Raw genomic sequence first — 21235 nt, 5'->3', positions numbered from 1 at the left:
CCTATACTACCCCTAGGTTCTTCAGAACCTTCTTTTTCTTTTTCTTTTTTTTTAGATTCCATATATATGTGTTAGCATTTGTTTTTCTCTATCTGACTTACTTCACTCTGTATGACAGTCTTTAGGTCCATCAAACTCACTACAAATAACTCAGTTTCGTTTCTTTTTATGGCTGAATAATATTCCATTGTATATATGTGCCACATCTTCTTTATCTATTCATCTGTTGATGGACACTTAGGTTGTTTCCATGTCCTGGCTATTGTAAATAGAGATGCAATGAACATTGTGGTACATGACTCTTTTTGAATTATGGTTTTCTCAGGGTATATGCCCAGTAGTGGGATTGCTGAGTCGTATGGTAGTTCTATTTATAGTTTTTTAAGGAACCTCCATACTGTTTGCAAGAGTGTTCCCTTTTCTCCACACCCTCTCCAGCATTTATTGTTTGTAGATTTTTGATGATGGCCATTCTGACTGGTGTGAGTTGATACCTCACTGTAGTTTTGTTTTTTTTTTTTTTTTTTTGCAGTACGTGGGTCTCTCACTGTTGTGGCCTCTCCCGTTGCGGAGCACAGGCTCCGGACGTGCAGGCTCAGTGGCCATGGCTCACGGGCCCAGCTGCTCCGCAGCATGTGGGACCTTCCCAGACCAGGGCACAAACCAGCATCCCCTGCATCAGCAGGTGGACTCTCAACCACCACGCCACCAGGGAGGCCCCTCACTGTAGTTTTGATTTGCATTTCTCTAATGATTAGTGATGTTGAGCATCCTTTCATGTGTTTGTTGGCAATCTGTATATCTTCTTTGGAGAAATGTCTATTTAGGTCTTCTGCCCATTTTTGGATTGGGTTGTTTGTTTTTTTTATATTGAGTTGCATGAGCTGCTTATAAATTTTGGAGATTAATCCTTTGTCCGTTGCTTCATTTGCAAATATTTTCTCCCATTCTGAGGATTGTCTTTTCGTCTTGTTCATGGTTTCCTTTGCTATGCAAAACCTTTTAAGTTTCATTAGGTCCCATTTGTTTATTTTTGTTTTTATTTCCATTTCTCTAGGAGGTGGGTCAAAAAGGATCTTGCTGTGATTTATGTCATAGAGTGTTTTGCCTATGTTTTCCTCTGAGAGTTTGATAGTGTCTGGTCTTACATTTAGGTCTTTGATCCATTTTGACTTTATTTTTGTGTATGGTGTTAGGGAGTGTTCTAATTTCATTCTTTTACATGTAGCTGCCCAGTTTTCCCAGCACCACTTATTGAAGAGGCTGTCTTTTCTCCATTGTATATTCTTGCCTCCTTTATCAAAGAAAAGGTGACCATATGTGTGTAGGTTTATCTCTGGGCTTTCCATCCTATTCCATTGATCTATATTTCTTTTTTTCTGCCAGTATTATACTGTCTTGATTACTGTAACTTTGTGGTATAGTTTGAAGTCAGGGAGCCTGATTCCTCCAGCTCCATTTTTCTTTCTCAAAGTTGCTTTGGCTATTTGGGGTCTTTTGTGTTTCCATACAAATTGTGAAAGTTTTTGTTCTAGTTCTTTGAAAAATGCCAGTGATAGTTTGATAGGGATTGCATTGAATCTGTAGATTGCTTTGGGTAGTAGAGTTATTTTCACAATGTTGATTCTTTCAATCCAAGAACATGGTGTATCTCTCCATCTGTTTGTATCATCTTTAATTTCTTTCATCAGTGTTTTACAGTTTTCTGCATACAGGTGTTTTGTCTCCTTAGGTAGGTTTATTCCTAGGTATTTTATTCTTTTTGTTGCAATGGTAAATGGGAGTGTTTCCTTAATTTCTTTTTCAGATTTTTCATCACTAGTGTATAGGAATGCAAGAGATTTCTGTGCATTAATTTTATATCCTGCTACTTTACCAAATTCATTGATTAGCTCTAGTCGTTTTCTTGTAACATATTTAGGACTCTATGTATAATATCCTGTCATCTGCAAACAGTGACAGTTTTATTTCTTCTTTTCTAATTTGGATTCCTTTTATTTCTTTTTCTTCTCTGATTGCTGTGGCTACAACTTCCAAAACTATGTTGAATGAATAAGAGTGGTGAGAGAGGGCAACCCTGTTTTGTTTCTCATCTTAGTGGAAATGGTTTCATTATTTCACCATTAAAAATGATGTTGGCTGTGGGTTTGTAATATATGGCCTTTATTATGTTGAGGTAAGTTCCCTCTATGCCTACTTTCTGGAGGGTTTTTATCATAATAGGTGTTGAATTTTGTTGAAAGATTTTTCTGCATCTATTGAGATGATCATATGGTTTTTCTCCTTTAATTTGTTAATAGGGTGTATCACATTGATTGATTTGTGTATATTGAGGAATCCTTGCATTCCTGGGATAAACCCCACATGATCATGATGTATGATCATTTTAATGTGCTGTTGGATTCTGTTTGCTAGTATTTTATTGAGGATTTTTGCATCTATGTTCGTCAGTGATATTGGTCTGTAGGTTTCTTTTTTTGTGACATCTTTGTCTGGTTTTGGTCTCAGAGTGATGGTGGCCATGTAGAATGAGTTTGGGAGTGTTCCTCCCTCTGCTATATTTTGGAAGAGTTTGAGAAGGATAGGTGTTAGCTCTTCTCTAAATGTTTGATAGAATTTGCCTGTGAATCCTTCTGGTCCTGGGCTTTTGTTTATTAGAAGATTTTTAATCACAGTTTCAATTTCAGTGCTTGTGATTGGTCTGTTTATATTTTCTATTTCTTCCTGGTTCAGTCTCAGGAGGTTGTGCATTTCTAAGAACTTGTCCATTTCTTCCAGGTTGTCTATTTTATTTGCAAAGAGTTGCTTGTAGTAATCTGTCATGATCCTTTGTATTTCTGCAGTGTCAGTTGTTACTTCTCCTTTTTCATTTCTAATACTATTGATTTGAGTGTTCTCGGTTTTTTTCTTGATGAGTCTTGCTAGTGGTTTATCAATTTTGTTTATCTTCTCAAAGAACCAGCTTTTAGTTTTATTGATCTTAGGTACTGTTTCCTTTACTTATTTTTCTTTTATTTCTGATCTGATGTTTATGATTTCTTTCCTTCTGCTAACTTTGGGGGTTTTTTTTTTGCTTCTTTTTTCTCTAATTTTTTTTGGTGTAGTGTTAAGTTGTTTATTTCAGGTGTTTCTTGTTTCTTGAGATAGGATTGTATTGCTATAAACTTCCCTCTTAGAACTGCTTCTGCTGTATCCCATAGGTTTTGGATCATTGTGTTTTCATTGTCATTTGTTTCTAGGTATTTTTTTATTGCCTCTTTGATTTTTTCAGTGCTCTCTTGGTCATTCAGTAGTGTATTGTTTAGCCTCCATGTGTTTGTATTTTTTACAGATTTTTTCCTGTAATTGATATCTAGTCTCATAGCACTGTGGTCAGAAAAGATACCACATGTGATTTCAATTTTTTAAAATTTACCAAGACTTGATATGCGACCCAAAAAATGATCTGTCCTGGAGAATGTTCCATGAGCACTTGAGAAAAAAGTGTATTCTGTTGTTTTTGGATGGAATGTCCTATACATATCAATTAAGTACATCTTCTGTAATGTATCATTTAATGCTTGTTTTCCCTTATTTATTTTCATTTTGGATGATCTGTCTATTGGCAAAAGTGAGGTGTTGAAGTCCCCTACTATTACACTGTTACTGTCAATTTCTCCTTTTATGGCTATTAGCATTTGCCTTATGTATTGAGGTGTTCCTATGTTAAGTGCATAAATATTTACAGTTGTTATATCTTCTTCTTGTATCGATCCCTTGATCATTATGTAGTGTCCTTCTTTGTCTCTTGTAATAGTCTTTATTTTAAAGTCTATTTCATCTGATATGAGAATTGCTACTCCAGCTTTCTTTTGATTTCCATTTGTGTGGAATATCTTTTTCCATTCCCTCACTTTCAGTCTATATGTGTCCCTAAATCTGATGTGGATCTCTTGTAGATAGCATATATATGGGTCTTGTTTATGAATCCATTCAGCCAGTCTATGTCTTTTGGTTGGAGCATTTAATCCATTTGCATTTAAGGTAATTATCGATGTGTGTGTTCCTGTTACCATTTTCTTTCTTTTTTAAAAAAATTTATTTATTTTATTTATTATTTTTGGCTGTGTTGGGTCTTTGTTGCTGCACACGGCCTTCCTCTGTTGCGGCGAGTGGGGGCTACTCTTTGTTGCAGTGTGCGGGCTTCTCATTGCAGTGGCTTCTCTTGTTGTGGAGCATGGGCTCTAGGTTCGTGGGTTTCAGTAGATGTGGCTCACGGGCTTCAGTAGTTGTGGCTCACAGGCTATAGAGCGCAGTCTCAGTAGTTGTGGCACATGGCCTCAGTTGCTCCATGGCATGTGGGATCCTCCTGGACCAGGGCTTAAACCCGTGTTCCCTGCACTGGCAGGCGGATTCTTAACCACTGTGCCATCAGGGAAGCCAATACCATTTTCTTAATTGTTTTGGGTTTGTTTTTGTAGGTCTTTTCCTTCTCTTGTGTTTCCTGCCTAGAAAAGCTCTTTTAGGATTTGTTGTAAAGCTGGTTTGGTAGTGCTGAATTCTTTTAGCTTTTGCTTGTTTGTAAAGGTCTTAATTTCTCCATAGAATCTGAATGAGGTCCTTGCAGGGTAGAGTAATCTTGATTGTAGGTTTTTCTCTTTTATCACTTTAAATATGTCCTGCCACGCCCTTCTGGCTTGCAGAGTTTCTGCTGAAAGATCAGCTGTTAACCTTATGGGGATTCCCTTGTATGTTATTTGCTGTTTTTCCCTTGCTGCTTTTAATATTTTTACATTGTATATAATTTTTGATAGTGTGATTAATATGTGTCTTGCATGTTTCTCCTTGGATTTATCCTGTATGGGACTCTCTGTGCTTCCTGGACTTGATTGATTATTTTCTTTCCCATATTAGGGAAGATTTCAACTACAATCTCTTCAGATATATTCTCAGTCCCTTTCTTTTTCTCTTCTTCTTCTGGGACCCCTATAATTCGAATGTTGGTGCATTTAATGTTGTCCCAGAAGTCTCTGTGACCGTCCTAAATTCTTTTCATTCTTTTTCTTTATTCTGCTCTGCAGTAGTTATTTTCACTATTTTATCCTCCAGGTCACTTATCCGTTCTTCTGCCTCTTTTATTCTGCTATTGATCCCTTCTAGAGAATTTTTTATTTCATTTATTGTGTTGTTCATCATTGTTTGTTTGCTCTTTAGTTCTTTTAGATCCTTGTTAAACATTTCTTGTATTTTCTCCATTCTATTTCCAAGATTTTGGATCATCTTTACTATCATTACTCTGAATTCTTTTTCACATAGACTGCGTATTTCCTCTTCATTTATTTGGTCTGGTGGGTTTTTTCTTTGCTCCTTCATTTGCTGTGGATTTCTCTGTCTTCTCATTTTGCTTAAGTTACTGTGTTTGGGGTCTCCTTTCTACAGGCTGCAGGTTTGTAGTTCCCGTTGTTTTTGTTGTCTGCCCCCAGTGGGTAAGGTTGGTTCAGTAGGTTGTGTAGGCTTCCTGGTGGAGGGGAGTGGTGCCTCTGTTTTGATGGATGAGTCTGGATCTTGTGTCTCTGGTGGGCAGGACCACATCGAGTGATGTGTTTTGGGGTGTCTGTAACCTTATTATGATTTTAGGCAGCCTCTCTGCTAATGGGTGGGGTTGTGTTCCTGTCTCGCTAGTTGTTTGGCATAGGGTGTCCAGCACTGTAGATTGCTGGTCATTGAGTGGAGCTGGGTCTTATCATTTAGATGGAGATCTCTGGGAGATCTTTCTCCATTTGATATTATGTGGGGTCAGGAGGTCTCTAGTGGACCAATGTCCTGAACTCGGCTCTCCCACCTCAGAGGCTCAGGCCTAACACCAGCTGGAGCACCAAGACTCTGGCAGCCACCCGGCTCAGAAGAAAAGTGGGGAAAAAAAGAAAGAAAGAAAAATAAATAAATAAAGTTATTAAAATAAAAAAGTAATAAAGAAAAAGAAAGAGAGAGCAACCAAACCAAAAAACAAATCCACTATGATAACAAGTGCTAAAACCTCTACTAAAACACAAACAAATAAACAAAAAACCCAGACAAATAGAACCCAGGGAGAAATGGTAAATGCAAAGGTATACAGAGAAAATCACACAAAGAAGCATACACATACACACTCACAAAAGGAGAAGAAGGAAAAAAATATATACATAAAAAAAGAAAAAAGGAAGAGAGCAACCAAATCAATAAACAAATCTACCAATGATAATAAACTCTAAATACTAAACTAAGATAAACATAAAATTGGAAACAAATTAAATGCAGAAAGCAACCTCCAAGTCTACAGTTGATCCCAAAGTCCGCTGCCTCAATTTTGGGATGATTCCTTGTCTATTCAGGTATTCCACATGCAGGGTACATCAAGTTGATTGTGGAGATTTGATCCTCTGCCCCTGAGGGTGCTTGGAGAGATTTCCCTTTCTCTTCTTTGTTCGCACCACTCCTGGGGTTCAGCTTTGGATTTGGCCCTGCCTCTGCTTGTAGGTTGCCTGAGGGCATCTGTTCCCTGCCCAGAGAGGACTGCGTTAGAGTAGCAGCTGATTAGGTGGCTCTGGCTCACTCAGGCCAGGGGGAGGGAGGCATACGGAATGCGGGGCGAGCCTGTGGCTGCCGAGGCCGGTGTGACATTGCACCAGCCTGAGGCATGCCGTGCGTTCTCCTGGGGAAGTTGTCCCTGGATCATGTGACCCTAGCAGTGGCGGGCTGCACAGGCTCCTGGGAGGGAAGGTGTAGATAGTGACCTGTGCTTGCACACAGGCTTCTTGGTGGCTGTAGCAGCAGCCTGAGCGTTTCATGCCTGTCTCTGGGGTCCGCACTGATATCTGAAGCTCGCACCCGTCTCTGGAGCTCATTAAGGCGGTGCTGTGAATCCCCTCTCCTTGTGCACCCCGAAACAATGGTCCCTTCACTCTTAGACAGGTCCAGACATTTTCTCAGACTACCTTCCGGCTAGCTGTGGCACACTAGCCCCCTTCAGGCTGTGTTCACACAGCCAACCCCAGTCCTCTCCCTGGGATCTGACCTCCGAAGCCCGAGCCTCAGCTCCCAGCCCCCGCCGGCCCCGGCGGGTGAGCAGACAAGCCTCTCGGGCTGGTGAGTGCCGGTCGGCCCTGATCCTCTGTGCGGGAATCTCTCCACTTTGCCCTCCACACCCCTGTGGCTGCGCTTTCCTCCGTGGCTCCAAAGCTTCCCTCCCACCCACCCGCTGTCACTGCCAGTGAAGGGGCTTCCTAGTGTGTGGAAATTTTTCCTCCTTCACAGCTCCCTCCTACTGGTGCAGGTCCCGTCCCTATTCTTTTGTTTCTGTTTTTTTCTTTTTTCTTTTGCCCTACCCAGGTACGTGGGGAGTTTCTTGCCTTTTGGGAGGTCTGAGGTCTTCTGCCAGCATTCAGTAGGTGTTCTGTAGGAGTTGTTCCACGTTTATATGTATTTTTGATGTATTTGTGGGGAGGAAGGTGATCTCCACGTCTTACTCCTCTGCCATCTTGAAGCTATCCCCTGGGAATGCCCTCTTAATAGATTATTTTGTATACCTTTTTCCATGCATGAAACAATTTGAGGGCCTGGAGAGGCTGCCAGGAGTGTTGAAGCACTCAGACTACAGCACTACAGTATATTTAACAAGTAAAACTAATTAGAAATTTAACAACAGTTGTACAAAAAGAAGATATTACCATATTTTAAAGATATGATCAGTTACTATTAGAAAGCATGATCCTACAGGAATGCTATTTGTATTTATTCAGTCACTTATTCATTCAACAAATATTTATTCATGTTCCCTACTGTGCGCCACACAATGATTCAGGCCCTTAAAATAGATCACTAGGGGCTTCCCTGGTGGTGCAGTGGTTGAGGGTCCGCCTCCCGATGCAGGGGACACGGGTTCGTGCCCTGGTTCGGGAAGATCCCACATGCCGCGGAGCGGCTGGGCCCGTGAGCCATGGCCGCTGGGCCTGCGCCTCCAGAGCCTGTGCTCCACAACGGGAGAGGCCACAACAGTGATAGGCCCGTGTACCACAAAAAACAAGATCACTAAACAAAATAGACAAAGGACCTTGCTTTTATGGGACTCACAGTCTAAAACAAGGAGATACTATACAATAAAAATGATAAATTAGCTTATTATATATAATTCAAATTGTAAGTGTTGTAGAAAAGGAAAAAGGGGAGTAGGTTAAGGAATGTGGGGAGGGTAGCTACAATTTTAATAAGGTGATCAGGATAGATCTCATTGAGAAAATGAAATTTAAGAAAGACAAGGCAGTAAGGGGTGCAATAGTGGAAAAGGGAGACCAGTTAGCAGACTTGGAGTTTCCAGGTAAGAAAAGATGGTGCTTGGGTAAGAGTGGTTGTAGTGGGCTTGGTGAGAGGTGATCAGGTTCTTGGAATATTTTAATTTATTGATAAATTGGTTGTGGGTTTAACAGAAAGAAAGATTACTTTACCAGAACTGACTTTAAACTTTGGTCATGAAGCTGAATTCTGCTAAGCATGAAATGTTAAACTAGCATGACTGCCTTATCCTGGTAAATGATTTTTATTTAAATGAAAAAATTTCATGTGACTTAATCCCAAATCATTGATTTCACCAATGCCTTTTTTTTTTTTTTTAAGTTTCAATTATATGAAGTTAGGTAGAGTAAGACTATGATTTCAATCTTGGCTGTACATTAGTATTACCTGGAGAACTTTAAAAGACTATTAGATGGCAGGTGCTATTCCAGAACAATTGACTGAGACTTTCCGAATCTGGCGTCTGGGTACTGATATTTTTTAGTTTAATAGTTCCCTGGATGATTCTATTATGCATCAGGATTAAGAACCCTGAAACATGGCCTGTATGTGCTAAGTCAGGGGAGTAGTGCCCCTCAAAAAAGGAAGAATTTCATAACTTTATCTTGATATTTCATTAACATAATTTTAATTCTTTCTGAATAATTTGAAGGCAAAACCTAAGCAACAAAAATATTTTCTTCTTAGATCTCATGCTGAATAAGGGAGGCCATGTATAACAGCTTTTTAAGCCAGCACTTGCAGAAATTAGCATTTGATCTAAGGAGATCTACACATTATTTCTGAAAGCGTTATTGATGCCAAGCCTAGTGTGAGGAAGGAAACCATGTTAATCACACAGGTTTTAGGTCCATTAGAAACACCATAGAGGGAGAGAAATTCCTTTTTTGCCAAATGGAAAATGTCAAAAAATCAGCAGGGTTAAAAAGAATTGGATTTTCAAGCTTCTAGGAAGGGGGAAAAGAGAAGCAAAATAGAACCTAAAAACATTCCGCCGATTCTCCTGAATAAGTCAATTTAGTATGTGTCCATCATTAATCCAAAGATATTACTCTGTTTAACTGACCACTTCTTTAAAATAAAAATATCCCCTTCTCCCGAATCTTCTCTCCACCTGCTGTTTCAAACTACAGATCTAGGCTTTGTAAACCATGAATCTGTCCTTACCTGCTGGTTTAAATCCTTCAATTCAGATTCCGTCAGTTCTTTTCTGATGTTAATTGTTTTACAACCGTCTGCTCATTGGCAATGTTAAAAGATGCCGTTAAAAGAAAAATACAGATATTGAGATCACTTTTGAAATATTTTTCACAACATGGTGAGTTTTCCTCACTAGAGTATATGGAATATATGCTTTAAATAACATACCTATTATATAAATAAGTTAAATCTTTATAAACAATGTAATGAAGCTTGATAATTCAGAATTATCTTGAGAATCTTGAGTTTATAATTATGAATGCAAACATACCTAATCCAATGGAATCAATGTGTTCTAGCAAAGTTGGTTATAAGAAAATTATTGTAAAAAGAAACATTATTTAATACCATCTTTAAGGAAAAATATCAAGGTGAATTTGTATATATCCTGCATAAACTCATATGAATACACATACTATGAATACACGGTGATGCACATAATAACACTGAAATATCTGAAAACTCTAACCATGGAAGGGTCTTACATGGCATTTGACTCCAATACAGATGGCATACTGGAGAATACAACCCATAATACATGTGCTGTAAAAGATAGAACCTTCTCCACAGTTGAGACTTCCCAGCTGCTCCAGGCCACACTTTTTCCTCTACTGCCTGTGTTCCCAAGCACCTAATAAACCACTTTTTGATTTTTGAAATCCTGCTTCCTTTCTCCTTCCTTTTTTATATATAATAGTAAGAATACAAAATTGCAATGTTTAACATCACACCATGGTATCTAACAATATTCCATATACCATATTTAGCATACAGTCTTATTTCAGTGGAAAATTCTTCATGTTTTAGGTATCAGGTTTCATTACATATGTAGATCTGGAAAGGATAACTGATTTTACTTAAAATAAACTGTGGATTCTAGTTCCAGATATCCAGCTTTGAACCCTGGCTTGGACACTTATTTATTCTCCCTGTGCCTTGGGTTCATCACCTGGGAGATTGGGATAATAATAGCACTTGTTTATAAGATTATTGTGAGAATTAATCGAATTAATCTATGTAAAACACTTAGAATAGTGCATAAACATTATAAAGCTATGCGCTATTACCAGCATATTTGCTATTATCAACATTATTAGTATGGTGCTATGTAATGTGATTCCCAAAGAGATCAGTTCCTTTGACATTTAATAACAAAAGGGAAGAGTTAATTTAAATTCCTAAAGGCTTTACTGTAGATGAGGTTGAATGTCACCTCTTTAAACACTGCACAGTGAAAAGGCAACATGCAATAAAGAAATAATATTCTATGGCTTGAATATACAAGTTTGACCCATAATGAATATTTGAATAATCATTCAGAGAGTCTGGCTCTTGGGATGCAGTGTATATAGTTCCTTGACATTTGTTAGGTAGCATTGCCCACTAAAGAAGTGCAATGATAATTAGAAATGCATTGTCAGAAATATTTATAGAATGAAATTCATGAGAAGTAAATGAGAAGTGCTATCAGAGTTCTTCATTTACTGCATAAAGGAGATTTAACTGCAATGACACATCTGATAGTCAATATAGAAAGCTCCAGTTCATATTGAAATTCAGAATCTTTTAAATAATTTTAATTAAAATTCAAAGGAGTCTAGTGAATTATACCATTAACCTTTCACCACTAGAATTCAAGGGATCACATTTTAGGTCGATATGAATAATGAGTTTGCTAGTCTCATCCAAATATCCTTTTGTACACCTCCCCATGCCAGGAACAGGATTATTAAATCATCATACATTTGGCAGTCTTTAAGAAAAGAAAAGTAGGAAGCAGGGATTTTGGATCAGGACTGTCTTTGACTGACAATGCTCCATGATAAAATTAGGGAAGCCTTTTCTTGATTTAATTCATTGCTATCAGTACCTGATTTATTTTTTAAAAACTCTGGAAATGGTTAAAGACCTGCCAAAGAGGGAAGAGAAACAGGTTTTTTTTAAAGTTTAAGAAAACAAATTTGTTCAAAAAAATTTTAGCAGCACTCTCTGTGGTATGGCTGATTACATCTGTGTTTGCATTTTGTGATTGAAAAACAGCTAGAGGACTAGTGCTAATCCCTGGGCAAATTATTATGAACTTCTGAATTTTAAAGCAAAAGAGAAGGTGAAAGCATGGAAAGAACCTGTGCGTGTTTGAGAAAGATTTCTTTATTGGGGTTGAAATATTCCTAGATTGCACATAAGAAATAACCTGAATTTTAAAGCTGGGCAGGGGGCATTGTGAGGAGTTGAAGGCAATCAAAATCAGTGAAACTTGGCTAGTGACTGAAAAAACTGATAAGAAGAGAAGCTCTGAACCAACAGTGCTATATGACACGTGAATTCCTTTTCCCACGAGCAGAATTGAGATATTTAAAGACGAAATGCAGCTTTTGTTTCTCTGAACAATAAAGAGGATTTTTAGTCATTAACAAATTTGAGGAAATCTGTTGGTGACCTCCAAGAAAAAAAACCAAGACAGCTAATGGCTGGTGACTGAAGCGTACAGCGAGTTTTTGTGGACAGGCTATTATGAGGAGGGAGGAGTGTTGCCTTCCCACATTAATTATTGTTTACGTGACAGAACATCCAATGAAATTTTGTAAATGACCTTGTTCCTGTTGGTCTATACTGGAACAAATGCCACTGCCAGATCATCTGGTAAGAGATCTCTAAGGAACTATAGACATTTAGGTAGAAAACTAAAAGTCTTGAAGATATATTTGATTTTACCTCTTCTTATAATGGAAGATTATAACTTTAGAGGAGAAAGAAAATTGGGAGTGAACAAATGGTTGCTAGGTAGAAAAACAGGATTTATTTCCCTTGACATGTTTTAATCTATGAGAATGTGTCCTTGATTTGGATTGAATTGTTTGGTGGGAACAAAGAACAGTGACCCAGACATTGCCACTATAATCAGTAGGATTTTAATCTAAAAGTAGAGGGAAGGGAGAGAAAGTGTGTTTGATTAAATTTTAAAAAAAAACAGAGTACATACATTATGAGAACTAACTTTTATTGAATCCTTAATATACACTATAAGTTCTAAGATTTTCCCATACATTAGCTTGTTTAATCATCTCCACTAACTTATTGGGTAAGTTTTTATTTTCAATTTAAATCATCAAATGTAGATGGGGAAAATGGGACCTGAAGAAATTTAAAAACTTGGTCGAGGTCATGAAGTTAGTAAAGAGGTAAAATCAGCAGTTCATCTCCTGAGCTCATGGACTTGAACACTATTCTGTCTGGCTGGCTGACATAAATATGTAGCAATTACAGAGAAAGTGCCAATTAATTAGGTAAAAAAAAATTGAGTGTCAGGAAAAACATTCGTCCTCCCTCTAAGGTGACCAAGCAATAAACGAAATGAAGGTAAAATTTACATTGAGGTAACGCTTTCCAGCCAGAGGCAGAAAATGGATGATGGGCTTTAGGAAAAATTGGAAAAAAAAAAAAGACCGACAAAGAAAATAGACAAGTTCCTATAGTAATGGGAGTTTCTTAACATGAGGATTCATCTGGAATCAAATTCTTTTCAAAGATACTATTTGATGTGTTTATAACTGGTTGTATTAATTAGTTTGCTAAGGAGGAATAACAGAGTACTGCAAACTGGGTGGCTTAAACAAAAGAAATTTATTGTCCCACAGTTCTGGAGGCTAGAAGTCCAAGATCTAAGTGTTGCTGGGGTTGGTTCCTTCTGAGAACTATGAAGGAAAATCTGTTCCACACCTCTCTGCTAGATTTGCTGGCAATCTGTAGCATCTTTTGCTTTGTAGATGAATCACCCTGATCCCTGCCTTCATGTTCCCATGGGGTTCTTTTGGTGTGTGTCTGTGTCCAAATTTTCCGTTTTTATAAGGTCACCAGTCTTATTGAATAAGGGATCCACCTTACTCTGTATGACTTAACTAATTACATCTGCAATGACATTATTTCCCAGTTAGGTCACAATCCAAGGTACTGGGAGTTAGAACTTCAATTTTTGAATTTTTATGGGACCACAATTCAACCTATAGCAGAGGTCTTGAATAACGTTTTCATTTTTTAGAACACAGGACAAGTAATAATTGGAACTAGTACTCTGAACTTAATGGTGACCATCAAATAATGGTGGTCGGATACGTGGAAATGTTGGACGCAGGGAATTGTAACTAAAGCAGGGAACACCAGGCAGATAATGTCATGTGAGCAGTGGAAAGTGCAGGAATGTAGATTATAATACGTAAGAATAAAGATATTTATGGAATGTCATCCTGGGACTCTAAAAGGAGTTTGGCAGGGATTGATAACTCAAAACCAAAAACTTCCTAATAATGAAGGATTCCAACATGAGTGAGTAAAAGTTGAGGGGGGGAGCTGGTATAGTGGCATTGCTCTTTCCAGAAGGAGCATTTTGAAGAGTTCAAGTTTATAATATAGAACATCAACTAATGCCCAACTAACACTTAGGTTCTGTTGATTTAGAGTGGAATTAGTCAGGCACAAAACATGGAAATTACTTGACACTACCAAGAACTAATATTAAGCGTGTTGTAAACTTATATAAATGACATCAGTAAATCTATAACCCTGAGTAAAATATGGTTTCAGAAAAATGTCAACAGTACCAAAGGGCTTTTCCAGGCATGTTAAAAGCAAGGAGAACACAAAAGTAAGCATAAGCCTGCTGCTTGGGACAGATGATATAATGTTAACAGACGACAGGGGGAAAACAGAACTCCTTCACTTCACAAAGTTTTAGCTACTTTGTCAGAGGAAATAATGCTTCAGTTAGAGAGGGTAGAGCCCATATTGTCAGGTGAGAATTGATCTGCAAGAGAGGTGAGATAATTTATAGAGTGAACCTGGTGCTCCAAATGATCCAGACAATTTGTATCCTCGGTTCCAAGGGAACTTTGGGAAGAGATGTCCACGTGTCAGCTGCTAATACATTTTGAGGACTTGTGGGAAATGGGAGGATGCTAGAAAAATTGGAGGCAGAAAATAACATCCTGGTTTCCAATAAATAGAAGACATGATAGATTATCTGTACTTCAGATTGGTGAGCCTGAAGCAGTTCCAGAAAAAGATCTACAGAGTTGCAGTTTTACAAACTTTGGTTGTCCATGCCATATGGTTCTCCATACCCTGAGATTCTTAACAGAAACAATAAGGGTAGCAGTGCTGGGGGAGGGGCTGGAGGTGAGAAAGAAGAGGCACAGGGAGAGCTGAGTATCAGCCCTGAGACCTCAACCGAAATATCAATGCTTTGCTTTTCTCATATAAGAATTTGGTTGGGGTGAAGTATTCTATGACTCTTTAAAAAATCATGAAAAAAACTTCTCACATTATACAATGGCCTAATAAGCCCTAGATCTGTGAACAATTGGGGAGGATTGCAGTGAACACTACCACCCACAGTGAATTGAGTGAGGGTCAATAATGGGAGTTTCTCTTTCCTTTCTTTCTTTGTTTTTTTTTTGTTGTTGTTCTCATTAATTTCCTTCCTCCACATCCTTTGTTTCTTTCTTAGTTTTTAATCTTCTTCCTTCTTTCCTCCTTTCCTTGCTTATTAAGTTTACCAGAGAATTTTCTAGACATGTAGACCCTGATTTTCTGCAAGACATTGGCAATAACTTTTAATAGCATTTTTGTGGGTGAGAATGAGGGATGGCTTCTGGTATAATTAGGTAAAATTGTGACTAGTTGATTAATTGGATGCAAAGGTTGAAAATTTAATGAGCTGTTAGCATGAAAAGATATCTAACATGAAGTCTCAGAGCTCTATTCTCTTCACAGTAATACTCAGCATTTTCAATTAATAACTTTATTTCAATTAATAAGGCATGCTGATCAAATTGGCACATTACACGAAGCTGTGAGCCAAAACAAATTTATTTTTAGATTCTTTCATTTAAAGTGTTTCAGCTGGCTGGAAGGGAAATAAAACATATCTCTGAACCTGGCATACCCAATGACCACACCAGCAGAGGAGGTGGGGTAGGTCACCCACTGGGGATGACAAAGGAAAACTTCGTCATGCCTCTAGAGAAGTACCTGAGTGAGAAAGCTGCAAGAGGGCCCATATGGGCACGTGAAGGTCATTCTCATGGCTGCACAATAAAAGCCAAACTCAGAAGCCATCTATGCCAAGAGACAGTAAGGTACCTGCACCAGCTGGAGGAACAGATGAAACTGAAGAAATGACGTATTCACTACAATTATGCCAATGGGCTCCCAACCACGAGTGATACTTTCATTCTGTCCTTGCCGCTCCTGGCTCCTGGCACAAGTAAAGTAGGAAAATTAAAAGATGGAAACAGGTGGTGTAAGAGGGAAAGACTTCTGAGAATTGGAAGAAGATCAGAGAGGGATAGATAATCTTTGGCTGAGGGAGTAATACATCAATTACATTAAATATTCACCTAACTGTGAGTATGTTTTGATTTGTAAGTGACTGTAAGTAGCAACATTAGTTACTGCCAACTGGAAGTAGAATTTCATAGGGAAATTTAGTTTTGTTAAATATAAAAGAATTCCTCTCTCTCTCTCTCTCTCTAACTTATCTGATTTGATATTGTCTCATTCTGACTGTCCCTGTTTCACAAGCAAAGCATTTTGAAGAATACCTGGCACTTCATAAATGTTCAATGGATGACAGTTCCACAAAAAGGTCTGTTTTGTAGCATGGTATCTGGACCTCTCATGAAATTAGAGTCAGTTTAAGATGAAAATTAATAAATTAGGGTGTACCCAGAAGAGACTGTCCAAGATAATTCGTATTATTCTTGCCCCAGGTATAGGGGGTGTTAAGATTCCTCAGAATGGTCCAACTGTGCAACTAATGTGTATAAAGTGGATGCAAGGAAGGGGGCAAGGATGTATTTCCCTGGAAAGGATGGCAATCCAGGGTCTATGGTAAATAAGGAGAGGTCTAAGCCAGATGCCTAGGCATCCAAGCTTGTTATGGGAGAGCCAGAGGAGTGGGTTTCCCACCGTAGTTTGTTATGAAGGGAGATTATTTAGGAATACTGTCTAAATGTGTAAGGGAAAAGATATAGGGGAGAAATGACTTCATGCACATTTAAGAACTGACTAGGACAACAGGTTTCATAGTGACATGGGACAAGATGTGGCACTCTGCAGGCATGGGTTGAAAACTGAGTTATTGCCATATATATTAGATTTTGTGTTGAGTTTATATAATTACACAGAGTTGGGTTGAGAAATTCAAAGCTACAAAGATAAAATCTTGTCCTCAAGTAATTTACAGCCTAGTAAATTAGGAATACTAGAAAATACACAAATAAATTGCCCTGTCATGAAAGAAACATGTGCCTGTGTACAGTATAGACACAAAAGCGAGAGGAGGGATGGGGAAAGATTCTCAGAAAAAAGGAAGTGCTTGATTTGAATCTGGAAAGATGAACATATTTCTTCCAAATTGACTAGAAAAGGGCCTTTCAGGTAGGAGGCTTCCATGATGTTCCACACTGGAAGGCATATTGTTATGAAAAAATCTGGCAAATTTAAAATGCCAGGAACTCAGTACAAGTGGACTAAAAGAGAGATTATTATGAGACATAGAAGTTATAAAGATATATAAGTCCTAGATCGTGAAGAACCTTACCAGGATGCTAGTATGTTCTGCCATTTTCTCATAGAGAGTAGGGAGCCAGTAAAGAGTTTTTAAAGCCACAAAGGGGAAAATCACACTGGCAAAAGTTTGAAGATGAAATAGAAGACAAAATAGAGCACTTTTTTTGAGACTGTTCAGTGATCCCTGGAATGAAGGACTGAGGAGTTTTGGAAGGAAAGCAGTAGAGGAGGTGACGGTGGAGACGAAGAAGAATCCATAGATTTTAGTCATCTTCTGGTCTGGGGGTAGGAAGGAGAAGGATAAGTAACTCTTGACTGGATCTCAGCTTTCTGCCAGGAACATTCACCAAGAACAGTAAAACAGGGTCGGAGACATTTTATTAAATGCAGATGAATTCAGTTTGGCTTTAAGGTGTCTGGGGTCATCCAAGTGGCATGTCCTTAGGCAATTGGCTATATAGGTCTGGAACTCAGAAAATACGGATTAATGATTCTGTTTTCAAGTATGTAAACAGCAGCGGAATCATTGGGTTAAGTGTTTAATGAGAAGTGTTAGTGTGTAATGAGAAGAAGGAGTGCACAAAATTTTAGGTTATGTCAGCATTAAACAGATTGCTGGAAGACTGTCAAGAGAAGTGATTAGAAGGAATGCTTGGAGAGATAAAAGGAAAACATATGCAATGTATGTCGTAGAAGCCAAGAGACGAGCATTTCTAGAAGACAGACATATGCAGTACTGTGGCAGAGAAGTCAAAACAAGTTGAGGACTTAAAAACTGTAGATTGAATTCGTTGATTGACTGAGTTGCCAGGGTAGAAATTATATTGCAGTTAGTAGAACAGGAATGCCAGGTAAGAAAATGGACACACTGAACATAAGTTATTAATTTAAGGAATGTGACTCAGATTAATTATTATTATTATTTTTTGTTTGCGGTACGCGGGCCTCTCACTGCTGTGGCCTCTCCCGTTGCGGAGCACAGGCTCCGGACGCGCAGGCTCAGCTGCCATGGCTCACGGGCCCAGCCACTCCGCGGCATGCGGGATCCTCCAGGTCCGGGGCACGAACCCGTGTCCCCTGCATTGGCAGGCGGACTCTCAACCACTGCGCCACCAGGGAAGCTCTCAGATTATTATTATTATTATCTTTTACATCTTATTGGAGTATAATTGCTTTACAATGATGTGTTAGTTTCTGCTTTATAACAAAGTGAATCAGTTATACATATACATATGTTCCCATATCTCTTCCCTCTTGCGTCTCCCTCCCTTCCACCCCCACTATCCCACCCCTCCAGGCGGTCACAAAGCACCGAGCTGATCTACCTGTGCTGTGCGGTTGCTTCCCACTAGCTATCTACCTTACGTTTGGTAGTGTATATATATGTCCATGCCTCTCTCTCGTTTTGTCACAGCTTACCCTTTGCCCTCCCCATATCAAGTCCATTCTCTAGTAGGTCTGTGTCTTTATTCCTGTCTTACCTCTAGGTTCTTCATGACATTTTTTTTTCTTAAATTCCATATATATGTGTTAGCATACAGTATTTGTCTTTCTCTTTCTGACTTACTTCACTCTGTATGACAGACTCTAGGTCTCTCCACCTCATTACATATAGCTCAATTTCATTTCTTTTTATGGCTCAGTAATATTGCATTGTATATATATGCCACATCTTCTTTATCCATTCATCTGACGATGGACACTTAGGTTGTTTCCATCTCCGGGCTATTGTAAATAGAGCTGCAATGAACATTTTGGTACATGACTCTTTTTGAATTATGGTTTTCTCAGAGTATATGCCCAGTAGTGGGATTGCTGGGTCATATGGTAGCTCTATTTGTAGTTTTTTAAGGAACCTCCATACTGTTATCCACAGTGGCTGTATCAATTTACATTCCCACCATCAGTGCAAGGGGGTTCCCTATTCTCCACACCCTCTCCAGCATTTATTGTTTCTAGATTTTTTGATGATGGCCATTCTGACTGGTGTGAGATGATATCTCATTGTAGTTTTGATTTGCATTTCTCTAGTGATTAATGATGTTGAGCATTCTTTCATGTGTTTGTTGGCAGTCTGTATATCTTCTTTGGAGAAATGTCTATTTAGGTCTTCTGCCCATTTTTGGATTGGGTTGTTTGTTATTTTGTTATAGAGCTGCATGAGCTGCTTGTAAATTTTGGAGATTAATCCTTTGTCAGTTGCTTCATTTGCAAATATTTTCTCCCATTCTGAGGGTTGTCTTTTGGTCTTGTTTATGGTTTCCTTTGCTGTGCAAAAGCTTTGAAGTTTCATTAGGTCCCATTTGTTTATTTTTGTTTTTATTTCCATTTCTCTAGGAGGTGGGTCAAAAAGGATCTTGCTGTGATTTATGTCATAGAGTGTTCTGCTTATGTTTTCCTCTAAGAGTTTGATCGTTTCTGGCCTTACATTTAGGTCTTTAATCCATTTTGAGCTTATTTTTGTGTATGGTGTTAGGGAGTGTTCTAATCTCATACTCTTACATGTACCTGTCCAGTTTTCCCAGCACCACTTATTGAAGAGTCTGTCTTTTCTCCACTGTACATTCCTCCCTCTTTCATCAAAGATAAGGTGACCATATGTGCATGGGTTTATCTCTGGGCTTTCTATCCTGTTCCATTGATCTATGTTTCTGTTTTTGTGCCAGTACCATACTGTCTTGATTACGGTAGCTTTGTAGTATAGTCTGAAGTCAGGGAGCCTGATTCCTCCTGCTCCGTTTTTCGTTCTCAAGATTGCTTTGGCTATTTGGCGTCTTTTGCATTTCCATACAAATTGTGAAATTTTTTGTTCTAGTTCTGTGAAAAATGCCAGTGGTAGTTTGATAGGGATTGCATTGAATCTGTAGATTGCTTTGGGGAGTAGAGTCATTTTCACAATGTTGATTCTTCCAATCCAAGAACATGGTATATCTCTCCATCTATTTGTATCATCTTTAATTTCTTTCATCAGTGTCTTATAATTTTCTGCATACAGGTCTTGTGTCTCCTTAGGCAGGTTTATTCCTAGATATTTTATTCTTTTTGTTGCAATGGTAAGTGGGAGTGTTTTCTTGATTTCACTTTCAGATTGCTCATCATTAGTGTATAGGAATGCCAGAGATTTCTGTGCATTAATTTTGTATCCTGCTACTTTACCAAATTCATTGATTAGCTCTAGCAGTTTTCTGGTAGCATCTTTAGGATTCTCTATGTAGAGTATCATGTCATCTGCAAACAGTGACAGCTTTACTTCTTCTTTTCCGATTTGGATACCTTTTATTTCCTTTTCTTCTCTGATTGCTGTGGCTAAAACTTCCAAAATTATGTTGAATAAGAGTGGTGACAGTGGGCAACCTTGTCTTGTTCCTGATCTTAGTGGAAATGGTTTCAGTTTTTCACCATTGAGGATGATGTTGGCTGTGGGTTTGTCATATATGGCCTTTATTATGTTGAGGAAAGTTCCCTCTATGCCTACTTTCTGAAGGGTTTTTATCATAAGTGGGTTTTGAATTTTGTCGAAAGCTTTCTCTGCATCTATTGAGATGATCATGTGGTTATTCTCCTTCAATTTGTTAATATGGTGTATCACATTGATTGATTTGCGTATATTGAAGAATCCTTGCATTCCTGGAATAAAGCCCACTTGATCGTGGTGTATGATCCGTTTAATGTACTGTTGGATTCTGTTTGCTAATATTTTGTTGAGGATTTTTGCATCTATGTTCATCAGTGATATTGGCCTGTAGTTTTCTTTCTTTTTGACACCTTTGTCTGGTCTTGGTATCAGGGTGATGGTGGCCTCGTAGAATGAGTTTGGGAGTGTTCCTCCCTCTGCTATATTTTGGAAGTGTTTGAGGATAGGTGTTAACTCTTCTCTAAATGTTTGATAGAATTCGCCTGTGAAGCCATCTGGTCCTGGGCTTTTGTTTGTTGGAAGATTTTTAATCACAGTTTCAATTTCAGTGCTTGTGATTGTTCTGTTCATGTTTTCTATTTCTTCCTGGTTCAGTCTAGGCAGGTTGTGCATTTCTAAGAATTTGTCCATTTCATCCAGGTTGTCCATTTTATTGGCATATAGTTGCTTGTAGTAATCTCTCATGATATTTTCTATTTCTGCAGTGTCATTTGTTACTTCTCCTTTTTCATTTCTAATTCT

This window comes from Phocoena sinus, chromosome 5, assembly GCF_008692025.1.
Source record: "Phocoena sinus isolate mPhoSin1 chromosome 5, mPhoSin1.pri, whole genome shotgun sequence".
NCBI classification, from domain to species: Eukaryota; Metazoa; Chordata; class Mammalia; order Artiodactyla; family Phocoenidae; genus Phocoena; species Phocoena sinus.
The sequence above is the reverse complement of the archived record's forward strand: the minus strand, read 5'-3'. Positions refer to the sequence as shown.